This window comes from Chanodichthys erythropterus, chromosome 11, assembly GCF_024489055.1.
Source record: "Chanodichthys erythropterus isolate Z2021 chromosome 11, ASM2448905v1, whole genome shotgun sequence".
Classification (NCBI taxonomy): Eukaryota; Metazoa; Chordata; class Actinopteri; order Cypriniformes; family Xenocyprididae; genus Chanodichthys; species Chanodichthys erythropterus.
This window is the reverse complement of record NC_090231.1, coordinates 11,097,100-11,119,475: the sequence shown is the minus strand read 5'-3', so window position 1 is coordinate 11,119,475 and position 22,376 is coordinate 11,097,100. Positions and strand designations below refer to the sequence as shown.

Genomic DNA, 22,376 nt, shown 5'->3' with positions numbered 1-22,376 from the left:
GAAGCACAAAACATGTTTTAAACAAGCACTTCAGCAGCAAATCAAACAGTGTATGTGCAGTTATTAGTGAAGATTGCCGAGTTTTTAATTATTCATCCCCAGTTTAGAAGCAGAAAGAGTGTTGTTTGCAATACCACAGTGGTCTGAGAGATCTCAGCGAACATGCTGCTGCTCCTTTGGCTTTCACTTTGCAAGAACAGTCAACAGCACACCAGAACTTCCTTCCTGTAGACCACAAGTGTGTGTGTGTGTGCAAAGAGGGATGAATATCAGGCAGTGCTACTTCTGTCTGTGCAGCAGAATAACACCTTCCCTAGAGGTTATTCATACACATACACATCCCTCATTCCCCGGTCATTATGAGACTCTTTTATAATTTAACTCTTTCACTCTATCCATATTCAATCTGCTGAATTCCGCTGTTATGCTAACACACATGCCCTCTGAAACACACGCACACACACAGGCAGTCTGAGAGGGATCGTGGGGGGATTACTGCTGTCAGGATAGATCAGCTGCTTAGACCACTCACCCTTGTCTAAATCAGACTGGTAGAAGCTACATGAAACAGGCAATCCCTTACAAACACTTTATAAACACCTCAGACGCTCATCCTAAACCTGTAATCGTAGCTTATTAGCCTCTAAAACACTCCACAAAGCTACAATGACAGGTTGTTGCCCTAAAATAACACTCATTCTGGAGGGCTTTGTCTTCCTCTAAGCACACAAATGTTTTTGTAAAGTATTTAAGTTTTGGCTTCCATTTCAGAACAGAATAGTGAAATACAAAGGTAAGATAGGCTGAAATAGAAAGTAACAATTTAAGTCTTTGAGTTGATAAAGCTGAACCATAACCCCTCTCTATGGCTAAAACCTTATGAAACTGGTACAAACCCTGACAGGGTGGTCAGGACTACTTACTTAATAAATATATTCATTATAAAAGATAAATAAATACACCAAGGCTGCATTTATTTGATCAAAAAAAATTACAACTTAAAATAGCTGTTTAATTTTAATATATTTTCAAATGTAATTTATTCATGCGGCGCAAAGCTGCATTTTCAGCATCATTACTCCAGTCTTCAGTGTCACATGATCCTGCAGAAAACATTCTAATATGCTGATTTGGTGCTCAAAAAACATTTCTTATTACTATAAATGTGAACAGTTGTGCTGACATTTTTTTTTATTCAGGATTCTTTAATGAATAGAAAAATTAAAAAGCATTCATTTGAAAAAAACAATCTTAAAAAAACAGACTGACCCCAAACTTTTGAATGGTACTTTATGATAATGCTAAATATACACATTATTACTTAGAAGAGCACTGCTTGCCAGAGACAACAGTCAAATATACAGTTTACCATTTATAGTTTATCATTACATGGAAACTGACCCCACCATGCCAAGACTGACCAATCAGAATCAAGTATTTCAAAGAGATATGTAATCGTAATAATAATATGTGAGGTGTGTGTGTTCCATGACATTTGCAGCCAGTTCAAGGTACTCTGTCATCCTTATTGGAGAGAGACCTTGTGAATCCACCAATTCTTGGCTTTCCTCATGCAAGGCTAGCAATTTAAATCCACTGATAACACACACACACACACACACACACACACACACACACACACACACACACACACACACACACACACACACACACACACACACACACACACACACACACACACACACACACACACACACACACACACACACACACACACACACACACACACACACACACACACACACAACATGTCCTTGAGCACTTTATCCTTCTATTTATCCAATATTTCAGTTTCACTCATGTCTCTCTTAAAATTATGCAGAAATGTGAGAGGATCTATATATAAAAAAGTGTTTTTATGTGGCTGCTCTTTCTACTTTTTCCTAATATGGCAAAAAAAGCTTCAGTCTGATCAGGAAGAGGATTACCACCAGAAAGATGCAGAGATCCTAAACAAGTCCATTAAGGGGCCATCTACACAGAACGCAATTTTGCTTTGAAAAACGTGAGACGTGGACAGTGGAATGGGGATAAAATGCAAGTTCTCAAAGTCAAACTTCTTTTAACTTGAGCGACGTGTTTTTAGAACTCTTTGTCATGCGCGAGACACAAGCGCAATGGTCAAACACATCCATCTAGCGTGTGAGAAAAGCAATGGAAAAGTTGCACAGTGGAATGGAAAAACGCGATCTGTGTAAACCGGTGTCAAAATCAGCTCTCCCCAAACTGTCGGTTAATGATATCCTAAGTATATACGAATGATATTAATTTAAAATGCCCATATAGCTTACTATATAATGCGTAAGAAAAGAAATTATTGCATAATAAAACCAATTGAATGTAATTACTAACGCTTAATTAACTGTTAATTAATAAATAATAGCTTATTAAGTGAATAATTGAACATCATTAATTTGTTTAATTTATAACTGAAATATTTGACTCTTAATTTAACACATAATTACATTAAAGCCTATCAACTGATTGTTAAAGGTGTCCTAGAATTGAAAATTGAATTTAACTTGGCATAGTTAAATAATTAGTGTTCAGTACATGGAAATGACATACAGTGAGTCTCAAACACCATTGTTTCCTCCTTCTTATGTAAATTTGATTTGTGCAAAAGACGACTGAAAAACAGGCGAATCTCAACATAACACCGACTGTTACGCAACAGTTGGGATCATTAATATGTATGACCTCAACTTTTGCATATGCCAGCCCACGTTCAAGCATTACACAAGTCAGTATTAACGTCTGGAGCAGCACAGCCGAATCAACAGACTTTATGCAGGTAAGCAAGCAAGGACAACAGCGATTCTTTACAAATCTCTCCAACAGTGTGTAATGTTAGCTTTAGCCACGGAGCACCATCAAACTCATTCAGAATCAAATGTAAACATCCAAATAAATACAATACTCACATGATCAGATATGCTGCATGACGAACACTTTGTAAAAGATCCATTTTGAGGGTTATATTAGCTGTGTGAACTTTGTTTCTGCAATGTATTATAGAGTCGCGAGCTTGGGGGCGGGGAGCGCGGCATTTAAAGGGGACGCACGCTGAATTGGCGCATTTATAATTATGCCTCAAAATAGGCAGTTAAAAAATTGAATAATAAAACATCTATGGGGTATTTTGAGCTGAAACTTCACAGACACATTCAGAGGACACCTTAGACTTATATTACATCTTGTAAGTGCAAATGCGTGTATAAACTAAGCTATCAGGCTAATCAGGTATCTGTATGCTTTGCTAGTACATAAGCTCACTAATACAGATATAAATGATCATTACAATGTAGTTGAAACAGCATTTATCATAACATTATTTTGTAGGAATTGTAAACAGGCGCTAAAGTGAGTATCTATTAAAAGCAATTTGAACCGATGGGATTGCGAATGTAGACCCGACCCGGGTGTTTATTGTGTTTTACACATTAAACATCAATCCTTTAACAAGTTCTATAGTGTTAATGCTGAAAAAAACTAATAGTCTAAGATAAATGTCACATTTAGCTTGGTTGTTATTGATATATATGAAATAAAAATCAAGCATGACGCTTCTTTTCATGCAAAGTTATTTTTGTTCACTTTGAAGCTTATGATATACATTAACTATTTTAACTGAATAAATATGAGGTTAGTGTTAAAACACGTTTAATGCAGAATCAACCTTTTCAATCGGCATCAGGCATACTGATATTTCAAGATCGATCCGCCCATCTCTCATTCTTCCCTCCATCTCTTATTCTCCCTTAGTTTCTTGAGCCTCTTCTCTTGTTTTCACTCTCTTTTACCCTCCGTTGATCCTTTAATAAAGCATCGTAATCCAGGATGAATGAATTAGGTTAATGCCGGGGAACAGGTCACATAAACAATATTCTCTGTCTCTCTCTCTTTTTCCATCTCACTCTCATGCTCGGTAAGCATGGACTGTTCTTTTAAGCACTGCACACCCGGTTTCATTTGGTAAATTGATTGGGAGATTTGTGTGCTGAGTGGAAGATAAAGCCCCATGGGATGAGCGGAGGAGCCGCTACCATTAAAACTGACAGATGTCAAACACGCAAACACGAATCACACGCTAAGGGGCCACAGTGGCATAGCATTATGTTTATTTATTGCTATTGAAACTTCCTTATTCAACCTCTTACTCCGTCATTAGCTACTTGTATTGAGTGCCGAAACACAGCCAAGTTCCTCATGTGCTATTTAAAAAGGCATTATACGGAGCACTTGACTCATGAACAACAATTTAATGATTCAAGGAAATGTTTCGATGAGCAATTCTTAAAGTTATAAGAACAAATCATGCTGGAAAAAATAAATGGGGCAGAGTTAGATTTTTTTAAACAAATCGGTGTTAACATGTTATTGGTGATGTGTTTAATTATGCATGCCACATTCTCGCCCATATGTTCCTCTGCAAGAGTGCTACAGAGGAGGCAGGAATGAACGTGTGTGATGATCCCCTGTTGGGGAGGGAATAAAAAGGGACAGAATGTAGGAGATGGATTCACTTTTGGAACATTTGCTGGACTGCCACCTTTAATCCTAGTTTTAATCTCATCTAAATGATTCTGTAAAGCATGTTATTGCGAAATGTTAGTGTTACACTGCAATCTTTGACATGCAGATTCATCCACCATTATCATGAACAAACAATTTTAGAAAAATTAGACACCATTCAAATGTTTGCAGTCAGTAATTAACTTATATTTTAAAAGAAATTAATATTTTTATTGAGCAAGGATGAATTAATCTGATTAAAAGTAAAGACTTTCATAATGCTACAAAACATTTCAATTTCATAGAAATGCTGTTCTTTTTAACTTTCTATATATCAAAGAATACTGAAAATAAAAGTCTCACGGTTTCCATAAAAACATTAAGCTGAACAACTGTTTTCAATGTTGATAATCATAAGAAATGTTTCTTAAGCACAAAATCTGCATATTAGAATGATTTCTGAAGGATCACGTGACACTGAAGACTACACAGCAAAATCCCCAGTGTTAAATCAACTCTGCTCACAGTGCATATGGTCCCTCTCTAAATAGTGTTAAAGTAACACTGAAGCAGAGTTAAAGTTAAGGAGATAATTAAGCAATTAATAAAGCTATGACTTAAGTCACTTGTAGTTCTTGTGTTTTTTCTTATTTCTTCAGTGATTCTGCTTGTTAACAGCAGGTGTTCATCACTACTGCACAATCATTACTTAATTAATTGCTTAATTATCTAACTAAATTTAACTCTGCTTCAGTGTTATTTTAACTATTTAGAGAGGGACCATATGTACTCTGAGCAAAGTTGATTTAACTCTGGGGATTTTGCTGTGTAAAGTTTAAAGTTCAATAATATTTCACAATATTGCTGTTATTACTAGGGCTGGGGGATATATCGCATGTGATTGTCACGCGCATTTCGTCAGTAAAGTCGGTTCCCTGATTACCGCTAAATCACCATCACCTGCTTTCAAATGGAACGCCATTTAATAGACAGAGCCGTAAATCACTGATAAGCCATGCAATATCGCGTTCATTATCGAAGGCGATTCATCTGCGATATGAACACGATATTGCGTGGCTTGTCAGTGATCTACGGCTCTGTCTGTTAAATGCCGCTCCATTTGAAAGCAGGTGATGGCGATTTAGCGGTAATCAGGGAACCGGCTTTACTGACGAAATGCGCGTGACAATCACATGCGATATATCGCCCAGCCCTAGTTATTACTGTATTTTTGGATCAAATATCAAATGGAGCCTTGGTGAGCATAAGAGACTTTAAAAAAATATTACAGACTCCAAACTTTAGAATGGTAGTGTATAAACAAACTTTTTTAAATAATCTACAACTGCACTTTTTTCACCCACATACTATATAATGAATATTTCTTTTACACAGTTCAGAGGTTTTAAAAACCGAGAGAGGGTTTTAAGTAACGTCAGTCTAACCACTGACACAAACCATCCTGTGGGTTCTCTCTCTCTCTCTTTCACACACACACACAAACACACACGTAACAGACAGGAACAAACACATATGTGGGTGTAATGTCTACAAATGGTCGATTTGGTGGACCTTAGTGGACCTTAGCCACGCCCCTCGGTGTGTTCCTTAGCCAATGGGATTAAAGGTTTGGGTGTGTCAACGGCTTGTGGCATCAATCGAGTAGATTTCACAAAATAAACCACAGTGTTATGACTGAACCTTAAGCATTGCACAATCTGAAAGAATTCACTTTGTGCTCTACAATACGCCTGTTAGAATAATTTCTAGTCGTGAGGAGGATGTTTGCATGAGTGTATAAATGTGGGTGTTGATAGGTTGGTAGTTTGAATAGATGCAATAAATCAGCTATGCAAATCTTTGAAACGGTGACAGTATGCTCATGTTAATGACCAGTGGATTTACCGTGACCTTTCCAGTCATCTTTGGTTACAAAATATGATTTAAAAAAAAAAAAAAAATTTAATTTAGATTGATTTGTTAACGAATTATTATAATCAAATTGTAAACCAGCTGACTGATTCATTCAAAAAATTACTCAAAGCAATGACTTGTAATGTTCAGACATGTGACTATGTGAACACGTTTTACTCTACGAAAGAGCAATTCAGCTGATTAAATATTTAGAGCAGAGCGCAACTACAAAATGCATCTTCACTACAGAAATTTCCATGACTTTCCATTACCTTTTACTCTTTTGCATGGTTGAAAAAACTATTTTAAATTCCCAGCTACTTCCAAAATAGCCTGAAATTGCTTTTTCAGTGTAAAAGAAGCATATACATTAACATACACAATTCTCCACCATGATATGATGCTCTGATTTTAGCCACTCAAACATTTGTTTTGTGCTACCACCAGTAAATGATCGCAAAATAGATTCTTTGTGATTGTTGTATTCTACACCCTTATAATAATATATTTATAGCTGGGAGTGCATTATTGGGACACATGAGATGGATGGGGAAGGCTGAGAGAAGCGGACGAGAGAAAGAGAGAGATCAGTTATGTGGAAACAGTGACACACTGCACTTGACTGATAATTTAACCTGCTCAAGACAACATGTCCTTATTAAAGCTACAGCACACATTTAAATGCATAAATCAGACTCGGATCGAGTAATTCTCTAACCACACCACAGCATTTTTCTTTCCTGCTTAACATAAAAGTAGAACAAAGGCTCAAACGTTCAGTGCTAGTTTTACGCCATCACTCTCTTTTTTCCTCTCCCTCCTCGTCATTTTCTCCCTCTTCTGTATTCTCCTGTATTCTCCTTCATCACTCTCTCCACAGGGTGTCTGGAAGGCGGCGAGGAAAAGACAACAACAAACGACTGCATGTCAGACAGAATGAATGGTAGAAGTGAGAGAGAGAGAGAGAAACACCCAAACAGGAGCTGGAAGGCGCTGAGAGGAGAAAAGACTGAATCAGCATCCACCACAGCAAGAGCTGCTGTCTAGATCACTGCTTCTCAACTGCTTTGGCTTCAGGCTCAGATTTTATATTAGAACACACTGCGTAGTGACCCAGCACAGACTCAAAACTGTGCAAAAGTAAACAAAAATGCCCTGAAATCCAACATTAAATGGTATTCATCTTAACTATAAATGGATAATTTGCGTTCATGTTTGGTTTCTAAATTTCTTTTGAACTTTGATGGCACGCTGAACTTTTGACTTCCATGTTCTCTGCAGACAATAATTGACTAAACAAAGAACATCCTCACTGAAAGTGAACCCGTACCAGTATTTAACCATGTCTGGGTCATATTTTCTTTTAGCTTGTGTGGTTTTGTTCATGATTTCTGAGGATGAGGGCATGCCACTCAACTTACATATGGACTCGTGATCCTTTAAGGGTTAGTTGACGCAAAAATGAAAATTCTGCCATCATTTACTTACCCTCATGTTGTTCCAAACCCATAAGACTTTCGCTCATCTTCAGAACACAAGTAAAGATATTTTTAATGAAATCTGAGAGATTTCTGTCCCTCCATTGACAGTCTATGCAACTACCAATTTGACGCTTCAGAAAGTTCATAAAGAGATCGTAAAAGTAATTCATATGAATTGAGCGGTTTAGTCCAAATTTTCTGAAAAGACTCGCTTTATATGATGAACATAATGAATTTAGGCTTTTGTTCACATAGAAACATTCATAAATGTAGATGTCAGTTGTGGTAAACGGAAGCTCAAGCATGTTAGCTTGACGTTCTAGAACCAATGAGGTTCATTTTCACGTCTGTTTACGCAGCATGTTTGAACTTCGTCATGTTCAATCCATTCATCATATAAAGCGATATTGTCTCTTCAGGTCATTTGGACTATACCGCTCAATTCATATGGATTGAAGAATCAAAGTGGTAGTTGCGTAGACTGTCAATGGAAGGACAGAAAAACTCAATTTGTGTTCCGAAGATTAACTAAAGTCTAAATTACAGGTTTGGAAGGACATATTTGGGTGAACTATCATACAAAGGCATCATACTGAACTATAATAAAAATATTTGAATATAGTAATAAGAACAGACACACACTGAATTCTTTGCTACGCAAAATGTACTTTCTATGCCTTTTTCTTTTCTGCTAACATTGCCACCAGCTGGTAAAATAATCCAATAATATCAAAGCTTAACTTTTAGTGATCTAAGCAAATCCCAATGGGTCAAATCAAGTTCCGTCTTGTTCCAATCAGAAATATATCACATTATCTCTAGTTAAATGCATTTTTGAATGCTGTTTTGCCTTTAAGATACAAATACACATCTGTACCGGCACTGACATGAAACAGAGCTGGCATGCCCACTATTAAAGTTACACAGATTTGACATAGCAGAGACATGAACAAACACGTGATAAAAAAGCACCATATATATATACGTAAATGTACCATATCTGGCAAGCAGATACACTAGAGCTATCAAACAGCCAGTCATCACTGTCAACACACGGTCGCGTTAGACTCAATCTGACATTTATATGACCCACTTTAACACAAACACACTATCTAACCAAATCCAAAAGTCATCACACATGTGGCTGGTCATGTAGCCTAGTTTGAATAAACTGATGCTAAATATACAAAAAGAGAAGTTTAGCAACTTCAGCTGGGAATTATAGACTAAACAGGAATTTACAGTACGATGATGCAGAGTGAGACAGTCTCTCTTGTTTGAAACACTTGATTGCTTGGCTTTTCCTGCGTTTAAAGACTGACTAGAACACAAGCCAATAGCATTTGAGTATGGGATGTGAACAAGCATTTCATTGGTTGGAACTACTGACTGAACACACTTTTTTGAATGTGAATTCAAAGACTCGAATCGGAACTGAATGAGGAATGTCATCCATGAACGAGAATTTGATGACTCCTAGTAGGTTTTCAATGCCAGTGATACAAAGGATAATAATACTTGTTTTCAGTAGTGAACAATTATTGACTTGTATTGGTCAATGAGTAAATAATTAACCGGCTAAAAACACTCAAACAGGCACTAGCAAGAAAGGGCACATAAGCTAATCTTTTTGGTGAATGGCATTGCATTACTATGTACGGAAGAGGATTAGGGCCAAGCAATATTAAAAAAATAAAACCATCTCGAGATTAAAGTTGTTAAATTTCGAGAAAAAAGTCGAGATAAAATGTTGAGAATAAACTCATTAAATTCGTTAAATTCTTGTAATTTAACGAATTTGTTCTCATGATTTAACAAATTTGTTCTGGTAATTTAATGACTTTTTCTCATATTTTAACGAATTTGTTCTCGTAATTTAACGCATTTGTTCTCTTAATTTAACAACTTTTATCTCATAATTTAATGAGTTTATTCTCAACATTTTATATCAACTTTTTTCTCGAAATTTAACGACATTTTTCTCATAATTGAATTTGTTCTCGTAATTTAATGACTTTATTCTCAACATTTTATCTCGACTTTTTTTCTTGAAATTTAATGAGTTTTTTTCTCGTAATTTAATTTGTTCTCGTAATTTAACGACTTTTTTCTCGTAATTTAATGACTTTATTCTCAACATATTATCTCAACTTTTTTCTCTAAATTAAAGAGTTTTTTCTCGTAATTTAACGAGTTTATTCTCAGCATTTTATCTCGACTTTTTTTCTTGAAATTTAACATGTTTTTTCTCGTAATTTAATGACTTTATTCTCAACATATTATCTCAACTTTTTTCTCTAAATTAAAGTTTTTTCTCGTAATTTAACGAGTTTATTCTCAGCATTTTATCTCGACTTTTTTTTCTTGAAATTTAACGTTTTTTCTCGTAATTTAATGACTTTATTCTCAACATATTATCTCAACTTTTTTCTCTAAATTAAAGTTTTTTCTCGTAATTTAACGAGTTTATTCTCAGCATTTTATCTCGACTTTTTTCTCAAAATTTAATGACATTTTTCTCATAATTTAATGAATTTGTTCTCGTAATTTAACTACTTTTTTCTCGTAATTTAATGACTTTATTCTCAACATTTTGTCTCGACCTTTTTCTTGAAATTTAACAACTTTAATCTCGAGATGGTTTTATTTTTTTATTATTGCTTGGCCCTAATCCTCTTCTGTAACTATGGAAGCCCATTTCCACCACATAAGAAAAATAAGATGTGAAAAGTCATAATTATGATATGACTTTTCATGATTTTTCATATCACTTATGTTTGTCATAATTATGATTTTTTTTAAAATCTCAGAATAATGACTTAGTATCTCATAATTTCAACTTTTTATGTCATAATTGATGATCTTATATGTGACCCTGGACCACAAAACCAGTCATAAGGGTCATTTTTTTTTAAAATTTGTTTGAATAGGAGAATATTTGGCAGAGATACAACTGTTTGAAAATCTGGAATCTGAGGGTGCAAAAAAATCTAAATATTGAGAAAATCGCCTTTAAAGTGGTCAAAATGAATTCCTTAGCAATGCATATCCATATTTTTTTTTTTTTACATATTTATGGTAGAAAATTTACAAAATATCTTCATGGAACATAATCTTTACTTAATATCCTAATGATTTTTGCCATAATAGAAAAAATATATAATTTTGACCCATACAATCTATTGTTGGCAATAGCTTCAAATATACCCGTGCGACTTATGACTGATTTTGTGGTCCAGCGTCACATATGGTGGAAATGGGCAACCATAGCAAAGACTGACCACCAGATAGAATGTGTCTATTGTTTTTACATTTAAGACCTAATTTACTAAATGCTTGAAAAGTGTGCTCGTGCTAGCCGTCTTTATGATAAACATAATTTGCTTTGACATAATACTGTACACATCCTAAACAGAAGAAAACAACTAACAAGAACATCAGAGACACTGTTTTTGCCTCAGTACTGAATAAATCTGAGCTAGTCAATTGACATTAAACAATCAGAGTTCTTGTGTAGGTGGATTTATTTAGAAAGTGTGTATATTACTTACATACTTTTAGAGCGTGTGTGTGTGTGTGTGTGTGTGTATAAAGCAGCTCCCAGAACTCAGTCGCCAAGACTGTCTCACTCTGTCTGCCTCCTGTCTGTCTCTCCCCTTCCGCCTCCACTTTCTCCCTCCCTCCTTCTTTCTCTCTCTCTTCTTCCCTCACCACTAAACTCACATACTCTCTCCTTCCCAGCGACGCTCACACACTCTGCTTTTTCTGTATGTCTGCCTCATTCTCCTGTCTGGAGTCAGACTCTCTCAGTCTCTATGCTGACAATCATTCTCTCTCTCTCTCTCTCTCTCTCTCTCTCTCTCTTCCTCTAGCACCCCCCCCCCCTCCCCCCTCCACAGTAAGATGAAAAAATGAGAGAATTAAACATGAGCTGCCTTTGAACAGACAGAGAGGGAGCATTTGGTGCAGATGGATTTAATCGTTGCTGTTCTTGCTAAAACAGCAACATAACACACACACACACACACACACACACACACAAAGAGAATCAGAGAGGGTAGGTAAATGTGTTTGACATTGACTGAGAGTACGTCTGTAGATTCTGGCAGCTGTAAATGCGAGTATGAAGAGCAGGAATATGCATTTGTATGTGTGGAAAGCAGGTCTCGGCTGCAAAATCTTCTCATTCTCTTAATAAAATACTGATGAGGAGCTGGATTGCTGAATGTCCTCTCTATCTCTGTCTCTCTTTTCTGTCTCCTCTGGGCACAAAGCACAGAAGCTGACACAACAAGGCTTCTTTCTTACACACACTGAATAAAATTAAAGGAGGCATTTAGTCTAAGACCTCCTTGTCAGTTTCATTGCAATAAATCAAGATTTCATTTGTGTCCTTAATATGAACTCTTCAGTAAGGGCTGGGCTGTAAGACGTGATGGTAGCTATTGCATCAGGAGACTAGACTAGACTAAAATAAAATATAAAATAAAATAATACACAAGACGTTAACTCCAAAAAGTAAACTTTTAAGAGCCAAATGACTTGCTTCAGTCAGTTAACAGCTTCTTACTTTAGCTTTTAGTGATGTTTTGATATATATACTACAATGATTTAAGTTATATAAAATATAGGGTGGTTTTCTAGTTGTATTTAGTATAAATTAGCTCCGAATTGATGTTGTCACTCTGAATGAATGAATGAATAAATAATCATGGTTTTGTGAGGGTGAGTGAGAATCAGTTGTGATTTAAAGACTGAGCGAATCAAGGTTGTTTCATGAATCTTTTTGACCAACTCATTGAAAAGAAATGATTCAGAAGAGTCATTAGTTCACGAATCTTAGTTTTATATGGACTTAACATCACACCGCAGGACACATCAACTTTCTAAAAGTATTTAATGTAAACTACCTATGAACAAACAAACACATGCATGGCACAAAGTCCTATAGATAAAATGTGGGTAATTGTGCTCTTGTGGTAGCAGTGACCTGCTCTCCCTTCGTCTGTCTGTCTCGGTATTTCTCTCAGACACATTTATGTACAGCTGACCCACTTAGAGCTTTTAAAAATGGTTAAAATCAGTGAATGTGCCCAAGCAGAAGAGAGGCGCAAAACAAGGTTAGACTCTCCACACCCTGCTGGGAAGACTGCTGTGTGTGTGTGTGTGTGTGTGTGGTGCTGGCATGAAATATTCTCTCCAGTGTATGTAGCCAACCCCCCCACCACTTCAGCCTTGAAGGAAGGACATGAACACAAACACACACAAGAGAGAGAAGACAGAGATGCATACATACCAACAGGGCTAAGTGAAGATCAGTGGTGTTATTGCTTACTAAAAATAAATATTGAAATAAAGCTGAAATAAAATAAATATATTAAATGATTAATTTAATGGTAGAGGAGAAACGGTCTATGTTCATGAATACATGCTGTAAAGATGGTACAATCAATACCCAGTCCTAACATAACCCTGAAAACCACCCCATACAATCATCTTCTCAGTTGTTTCTCACAGTGAGATTAAATGGAGAGCAAATGCTTGCTTTTGCAAGACATTTCACATCAACAATAAGCGCATTTAAAAGACTAAAATAGCATGTTTACACGTTAATCAGACCACAGCTGGCTTCAATGCTGTGGGCTTGCTCTGAAAGATGTATATTTATTCCGATAAACTTTAATTATGCATCGTGCCATGTATACTTGGACAGAGAGAGATGAAAATTGTAGCTTAAATACACAAAAACCTGCTGTAGTGGCATTATGCACATGTAAACGTACTTATTTGTGGTCAGATACCAAAGTCTGCAATCAAAAGTCTAAGTGTAAACTACTATAATTTGTTTTTATCATTTTTAAAGGTGCCCTAGAACCAGTTTTGACAAGATGTAATATAAGTCTAAGGTGTCCCCTGAACGTGTCTGTGAAGTTTCAGCTCAAAATACCCCATAGATTTTTTTGTATTTTTTTTTTTAACTGCCTATTTTGAGCCATAATTATTATGCACCGATTAAGGCTGTGGCCCCTTTAAATCTCGTGCTCCCTGCCCCCTGAGCTCTTGACTATAAAACAGTGCATAAACAAAGTTCACACAGCTAATATAACCCTCAAATGGATCTTTACAAAGTGTTCGTCATTCATGCTGCATGCATGCATCGATTCCTATGAGTATAGTATTTATTTGGATGTTTACATTTGATTCTGAATGAGTTTGAGGCTGTGCTCCGTGGCTAACAGGCTAAAGCTAACATTACACACTGTTGGAGAGATTTATAAAGAATGAAGTTGTGTTTATGAATTATACAGACTGCAAGTGTTTAATAATGAAAATAGCGACGGCTCTTGTCTTCGTGAATACAGTAAGAAACTATGGTAACTTTAACCACATTTAACAGTACATTAGCAACATGCTAACGAAACATTTAGAAAGACAATTTACAAATATCACTAAAAATATCATGATATCATGGATCATGTCAGTTATTATTGCTCCATCTGCCATTTTTCACTATTGTTCTTGCTTGCTTACCTAGTCTGATGATTCAGCTGTGCACAGATCCAGTTAATTCTGGCTTGTCTAATGCCTTGAACATGAGCTGGCATATGCAAATATTGGTTCGTACATATTAATGATCCCGACTGTTACGTAACAGTCGGTGTTATGTTGAGATTCGCCTGTTCTTCAGAGGTCTTTTAAACAAATGAGATTTACATAAGAAGGAGGAAACAATGATGTTTGAGACTCACTGTATGTCATTTTTCATGTACTAAACTCTTGTTATTCATATATGCCGAGGTAAATTCAATTTTTCATTCAATGGCACCTTTAATTTCTCCTGAGGACTCCTGAGGATACGTCAAAGTTGATACGGAAATGGTGCAGACAGCACAGTTCCTAACTGAACCCTTATCAATTCAACTCTTCAGAAAACAATGTTTCCACCCCGCCTCAACAGCACTCGAATGCTTTCCTTCTGACCTCAGATTGACTGAGTCACTTAAACATCAATCTGGCACTAGAGAAACGACATCAAAACGTCTCTAGCCATATGAACCATTCAGCTCAAAGCTACACCTGGTTCTCCAGAAACCACTTAAACACAGATAGAAGCAGCCATGCTTCTGACAAGACAGCACACACCACAGACACAAATCAGACATGTTTAAAACCTGTAGGCTGTGTTGTGTGTGTTCAGTATATGTGTTCAAGAGGATACGGGGAGAAAAATATCTTGTCCATTGCAGCTGTGAGGGCAAATGAACATCTATCTCACACACGTTTGTTTTGTGATCTTAGTGAGGACATTCCATAGGCGTAACAGTTTTTATACTGTACAAACTGTATATTCTATCCCCCTACACTACCTCTACCCCTAAACCTACCCATCACAGAAAAAACATTCTGCATTTTTACATTTTTAATAAAACATTTAGTATGTTTTTAAAGCTATTTTAAATATGAGGACTCATTAAATGTCCTCATATTTCAAGTTTATGTCATAATACCAGTGTAATACCCATGTCATTATACACATTTGTGTCCTCATAAATCACAAAAACGCACACACACACACACACACACACACACACACACCTCTAGGGTTATCCAATCTGTCACACCAAGTCACAGAGGAGAGCAAAACGGGGGGAGAAAAGAAGCACAAAGAGATAGACTGAAACAAAGAATTTGTCACCAATGTCAAAAAGGCAAGTAGAGGGAAGGATAAAAGGTTTTTTCATGTCTAGATAACTGGAACCGACTACAAACAGATGTTAAGATGAGGAGAAAATGTGTTTGTTCTATAATCTCACACAGAAATTTATATTCTCAATATTTAACAGCCCCTGCCACACTCCTCTCTCTCTTTGTCGCTTCTTCCTGGTTTACAAACATTATTTCTGGGCTTTTTACAATAAACGAATCGCTTAGGAGGTTTCTTTCTTACTTTCTCTAATTGATGAGTGTCAGAGAGGTTACAAAGATAAAAAGACAATTTCACTTCTGCTTTTGAACTCACAGGCAAACAGACTTCCTCCACAAACTGTAAGCATGACAGAGAGAGACGAGAGAGAGTTGTTCTGTAGGAGGAGGGAATCCCCACTTGACTATACGAGAAAGCTGCTCCTGCTGGGAAATACCTGTGTTGATGTAGGGTTCTTGTGAATCATGACTCTTGATTATAATCAAACTGTTGTTTTATTCTCGTTTGTGCTCCTAAAGGAAACAGAGGTATGTTTTCTGTTCATAATAAGAGACGTCACAAAGATTTTCCAAACCAACAACAAACACTTTACTATTAAGCATTTCTTGTTATATATATATTATATATATATATATTAGTTTAATATAATATATATTAAAATATAAATTATATTTCAAATTATTTTAATTATGTATTTATAATATCAAAATACATATATATGCACATACAATTAGCTATATGCACAATTTTTTTTGTTATATAAATTAATTAAAGTAAATACATTAATATGCAAGCACTGTAACTTGAATCAACCAATAACATTTAATTCAGAAAGCCCACAATTAAAAATGACTAAAATATGCACACAAATCTAATCTACTCTCAGTACATAAACAAAAATTACTGCAAGTTGAGTAGATAAATTGAGTAGTTAAATTGAATAAAACTGTGTGGGTGGTCCTACGTTATGGGGACAAAATTTCCCCAAAAAGAAGGAAATATCTGAAATTCTTGACCTTGTGGGGACATTTTTTATTCCCCAGGAAGAAAACAGCTTAAAAATTATACAAATTGATGTTTGTTTAAAAATGTAAAAATGCACAAAGTTTTCTGTGATGGGTAGTTTTAGGTTTATGTCTAAGGAATGTCCCCATAAAACAGGAAAACCCAACCTATATGTGTGAGAGATAGACAGAGAAAGAGTGTGTGTGAGAGGGGATAGAAGGTTTGAGTCCCTCTTTAGTTTGCAACCATGCATGCCAAGACACTAAAGAAACCGGCCCCCTTTTCTCTTTCTTCCTCAATCTCCCTCTCCTCTAAAATTCATTATCTTTTATTGGTGTGATGAAAGAGGACCACTGGGCTGAAAGAGGGGGACTCTGTCTTCAAACAGACCGCCACGCAGGGAGACAGAATGCACAGCGGTACTTTGAAACTCTATAAGCACACACATTTACACACACTGTCTTTCTCTCTTTAGTGCGGATATACAAACACACACGCACACACACACACACACACACACACACACACATGTTTGTTTTTGTGAATTGTGGGGACTTTCCATAGACTTCAATGCATTTTACACTGAACAAACTGTACATTCTATCCCCCTACCCTGCCCCTACCCCTAAACCTAACCCTCACAGGAAACTGTGCAAACTTTTACTTTTTCACAAAAACTCATTCTATATGATTTATAAACCCATTTACATTGTGGGGACCGCTGGCTGGTCCCCACAATGTAGGTGAACTCAGGTTTATATTACATCATGGGGACATTTGGTCCCCACAATGTAATATAAACAAAAGCACACACACACACACACACACACACACACACACACACACACACACACACACACACACACACACACACACACACACACACACACACACACACAAAGCCTTTTCTCTTCACCGTGTAAACAAACTCACACACATCTCTCTCACTTCAGAGCAAACAAATAGAACTCAAGTTTTCTCTCAGTTAGCACAAAACAAAACTTAAAATGTGCCGAACTCTTTCTTTCCACCCACATACAAAAACTGAAATCATAAGACATCACACACTAACAAGACAAGTATAAGAACAGTAATTTTGGCCCTATCCTAATTAACAGAGACGGGCTGAGCATGTTCAGTCTCATGAATGCTACTCATATACAAAGACTTACATTCCTTCACTCTCTGTTCAGCTGTCTGTTCAATTAACCTTTGGAGCTTCCTAACTGCCCCCCTTATACACACATCAGAGTCGGAACACCCACTCCCCTCCCTTCCCATGGCACACACCACAGGGTGCCCACTCCACTCCACCTTTCAGAAACTGTCTCAGTCTCCCCATACCCAAAGCTCCACAAGCTAATGGAAAAACACAGGGCTGTAGTTCCTCCATCTTATATCTTTGGATTTTTTAATCATGTCATTCTAGAAGCCCTGTCTAAAACATAATTCTTTTGTCTCTTCTCCAATGCACTAAATCAACTGTAAGAATTGAAAATATCTAAAGATATTTTAAAATGAACAAAGACATTTGCTTTACTGTTTCAACCCCCTCTCTCTTGCCAAGGGCCATTTGGAAGGCTCAAAGGTGTTGATAGTGATCAAGCCCTGTAGGCCAAGATGTATGTACATCGGGGGTCTACAAATGGTCACACCTTTAGTACAGTGGGGGGAAGTTTAAATCTTCTGATTGGTCAGTTTGAATGTCTCACATTTGAGTTTCAGTCACATGGTCAAGGAAGGGATAAAAGAAGATTTTAACTGTTGCTCTGGTCTCTTTTCTATGCTCTTCTTTCTTGGATCTCGGGCACTCTCTTGCCCTCTTCCTCTTTCACTCTCTCTTTCTCTATTTCTCTTTCTCTCTCTCAGGTAACTTTTTCATACATGCTGGGTACGATTAATGGTATATGATTTTATTATCTCATACATCTATTTTGTAATTATTTTAAGTGTAACCATAATCAGATATTGTCATTAAACCCTTTCAATTACAAATGATGTGCTAACTATTTTTGTTTTAGTATTAACATTAATGTGCTCCCTATTGCAATACAATATTGTCACACTATAGCAACGCTCTCCCACATATTTTGCTATTGTAACTGCGCTTATTTCCGTCGTTGGTATAAGTTGCAGTGGGTGGTAATAGACAAGAAATGTACAGTTTTCTAACATCTTACTGATAAAGTTTCTTTAGTCGCTCGGCAAACCTTACAGTCTGAACCGCTGTAGGAGTTCCACCCTTACAGATGGTGCCGAAACCCGGGATCCCTTGCAGTGAGTTTTCTGAAATCTACTTTGATCGGTCATCAGAATGAGGACATTTTTTCACAGTTGAGCTTGTGAATGGATTAAAGCTGACCTTCTCACCAAGGAATGGGTAAGTCTGTTTTAATTGTTTAATGGTATGATATTCAGATCTCCTCAGGGATGGAAGGGAAAATTTCTGGAAAGAGTGAAGTATTGTTTGCTTTATTGAGCAAAAAGTTGAGCCTACCTTGTGCAAACTCAAGAAACAATACATTGGGATTAAATGTTCAGATGATGAAATGCTCAAATGGTGGGACATAATTGGCAAACACCAAAAGAAATCAAAACGTGGTGAAATAATTGAGGCTTTAAACTTCATAAGTTGTGCACAGCTGCGTGATGTGACCACACATCTATTTTCAAGTATAGATGCTAAATGTGAAGAAGTGCATTCTAAAAATGCAGAGGTACAAAAGTGTGAGGCAAAGATTCAGGATCTTCAAACACAGCTAGATAATTTACTAGCTGAACAATTAGTTCTGACTGAAAAGTGTAAAACACAAAGAGACCATTGCAGATCTCAAAGCTAAGCTAAATGCTCAAAAGTCTCCCAAAATGCTTAACAGCGTTGGGGCTAAAAAGCATGTTCCCTTCTTAGATGAGGTGAATTGCTCTGATGAATCTGGAATGTTTTGTTCAGAGGCCACTGCTCAAGAAAGTTTGCCTATTTCAGTTCTTAAGGTGATGCAGCACCGGAATAGCGCAGAGTCATGTACCAGAACGCATGGTGTTCAAGTATTAGAGAGTCATGGAAATCCTCAAACTCCAGGAGAACACAGCAAACAACCCTGTGGCAAAGAGAACAGGTTTTGCAGTTCCTGTCAGAAAATAGGCCATACAGAGGAAAAATGCTGGTCATTGGGTAGGGGTAGACCTCCACCTTATTTTCAGAAAAATAGGAAACCACATTCTAAGAGCAAAGATAAACGCTCATTTGCAGGTAAAACTCTAAGTGAGTTAACTGCATTGTTCATGCAAGGCCTCCAACTATTGACTTCACTTGCTAGTGGATTAGCAGCCCAATAGCAATGATCCTGTTTGTATTTCCAAATCTGTAATTGTGCTAAACACATTGTGCGCATAGAACACATTAAAGTTGTTTATGATACTATATGTACACATAGACTAGCTGAGTTTATTCTTTAAAACACATGATTGCTTTACTGTAAGTGTTGGATTAAACACTTAGGTTATAGGTTGTAGATGCTGTGCATTTTAGGCCATGTATCCTGTGTTAATTGGAATAATAAGTGTAGCACTGGAATTGTGTAGCAATTCTAGTTGCATGTGTGACTATGTTGAATTTGTTTGTCTCCTAAATGGAAAACTCTGCTATTGTCCATATAGCTAGAGTAAAACCATGTACAGGAGCACAGAATTGCCATGTGGCTACAATGTGATTCACAATTGTATTAACCATGAAAATGCTTTCCTCACAACAGGATTCAGAAACTCTGAACTTTGCACTTTATCATGCTCCTTAATGAAAACATTGGTGTAGAAGGATTTTGAGCCAAATCACACCTCATACTCACATCTTCAAGTTGGCTCCTGTTACAACAGGACCAAATTTGCATCACAATTGTAAAACTCCCTCACCTTTGTTTGGAGCATGATTGAATTTACACATAGCCACAGCTAAATGCAGCCACATAGATTTGATCTTCACACACAAAGTCAAATCGACATCTACATATGCCTCACAAAATATATGCATATAATGTTTTTGTTTTTAAGTCTTTAAGTCTAGACTGCACTATAACTGTGAATTTCATCCAGTTGTTGTTGTTGTTTTTTACTTTGGATTTACTAAATCACTTTGTTATTTGTCTCACCAAGTTAAATATCAAAATGTATGTTAGTATTTCTCATTCTACCTAAGCACAAAAGGTGTATTATCATAAATGCATTTGAAACAATTTTGAAGCTTATTTCATTTGTTTCTTTGTATTTTGTCCAATTGACTTGTAACAATGTTTTTGGACATTTATTCACTTGAATCTCTGCATTTGGTTACACTGAATATTTTGCTGATACTCTTCATGAAATGGGGTGTTTTAAACCAACATTTGTTGTTTTGTTATTATGCAATTTATTTCAATGTTTCCAGAAACAATGTAAGAGCTTGTAAGATCTTCTTTTATTCTCGCCATGACCACTTTATCAAGTACATCGATTTAAGGGCTTATTGCCAGAGACAAATTTAATCTGACCACATCAAACCTCTGACCAATGACAAATGCCATATGTATGCTTTTGCTGTTTGTTGTGTTATATGTTCTTTTAAATCACAGGGTCCCTGCTGCCAAAGTTCAAATCCTGTGTCTTGTCTCAAAGGAGGGACAACTGAGTTCTGCCATTATCAGTACCTGATTCTTGTGGAGGTGTGAAGTGTTCGATGGACGATTTGCATATCTATGAATGGTGCAACACCATTTGATGGACCTTCTCATGCAGGACTGAAAGGAGAACAAAGACTGAAGACTGACCGACTGCTATTGCAACAAGTCTGGACAAGAAGTCTGAAGTTGACATCTACACACAACAGAAAGCATGTCTTCATGGATTGTGCCACCTTTTGACACATGAGTGTGGCCAACGGTGCCAAGGAGGGACTGTAAGAATTGAAAATATCTAAAGATATTTTAAAATGAACAAAGACATTTGCTTTACTGTTTCAACTCTCTCTTGCCAAGGGCCATTTGGAAGGCTCAAAGGTGTTGATAGTGATCAAGCCCTGTAGGCCAAGATGTATGTACATCGGGGGTCTACAAATGGTCACACCTTTAGTACAGTGGGGGAAGTTTAAATCTTCTGATTGGTCAGTTTGAATGTCTCACATTTGAGTTTCAGTCACATGGTCAAGGAAGGGATAAAAGAAGATTTTAACTGTTGCTCTGGTCTCTTTTCTATGCTCTTCTTTTCTTGGATCTCGGGCACTCTCTTGCCCTCTTCCTCTTTCACTCTCTCTTTCTCTATTTCTCTTTCTCTCTCTCAGGTAACTTTTTCATACATGCTGGGTACGATTAATGGTATATGATTTTATTATCTCATACATCTATTTTGTAATTATTTTAAGTGTAACCATAATCAGATATTGTCATTAAACCCTTTCAATTACAAATGATGTGCTAACTATTTTTGTTTTAGTATTAACATTAATGTGCTCCCTATTGCAATACAATATTGTCACACTATAGCAACGCTCTCCCACATATTTTGCTATTGTAACTGCGCTTATTTCCGTCGTTGGTATAAGTTGCAGTGGGTGGTAATAGACAAGAAATGTACAGTTTTCTAACATCTTACTGATAAAGTTTCTTTAGTCGCTCGGCAAACCTTACAGTCTGAACCGCTGTAGGAGTTCCACCCTTACACAACTGTCAACTCTATGAAACAAAAATATAGACACATTACAGTCTGCG

The 22,376-nt window shown here is 36.6% G+C and overlaps 1 protein-coding gene across 3 annotated transcripts in view; it reads right to left on the bottom strand.

Moving 5' to 3' along the window:
• Positions 1-22,376, bottom strand: part of si:ch73-211e3.1 (mastermind-like domain-containing protein 1) — an 85,200-nt gene that overhangs the window by 13,553 nt on the left and 49,271 nt on the right. The window lies entirely within an intron of this gene.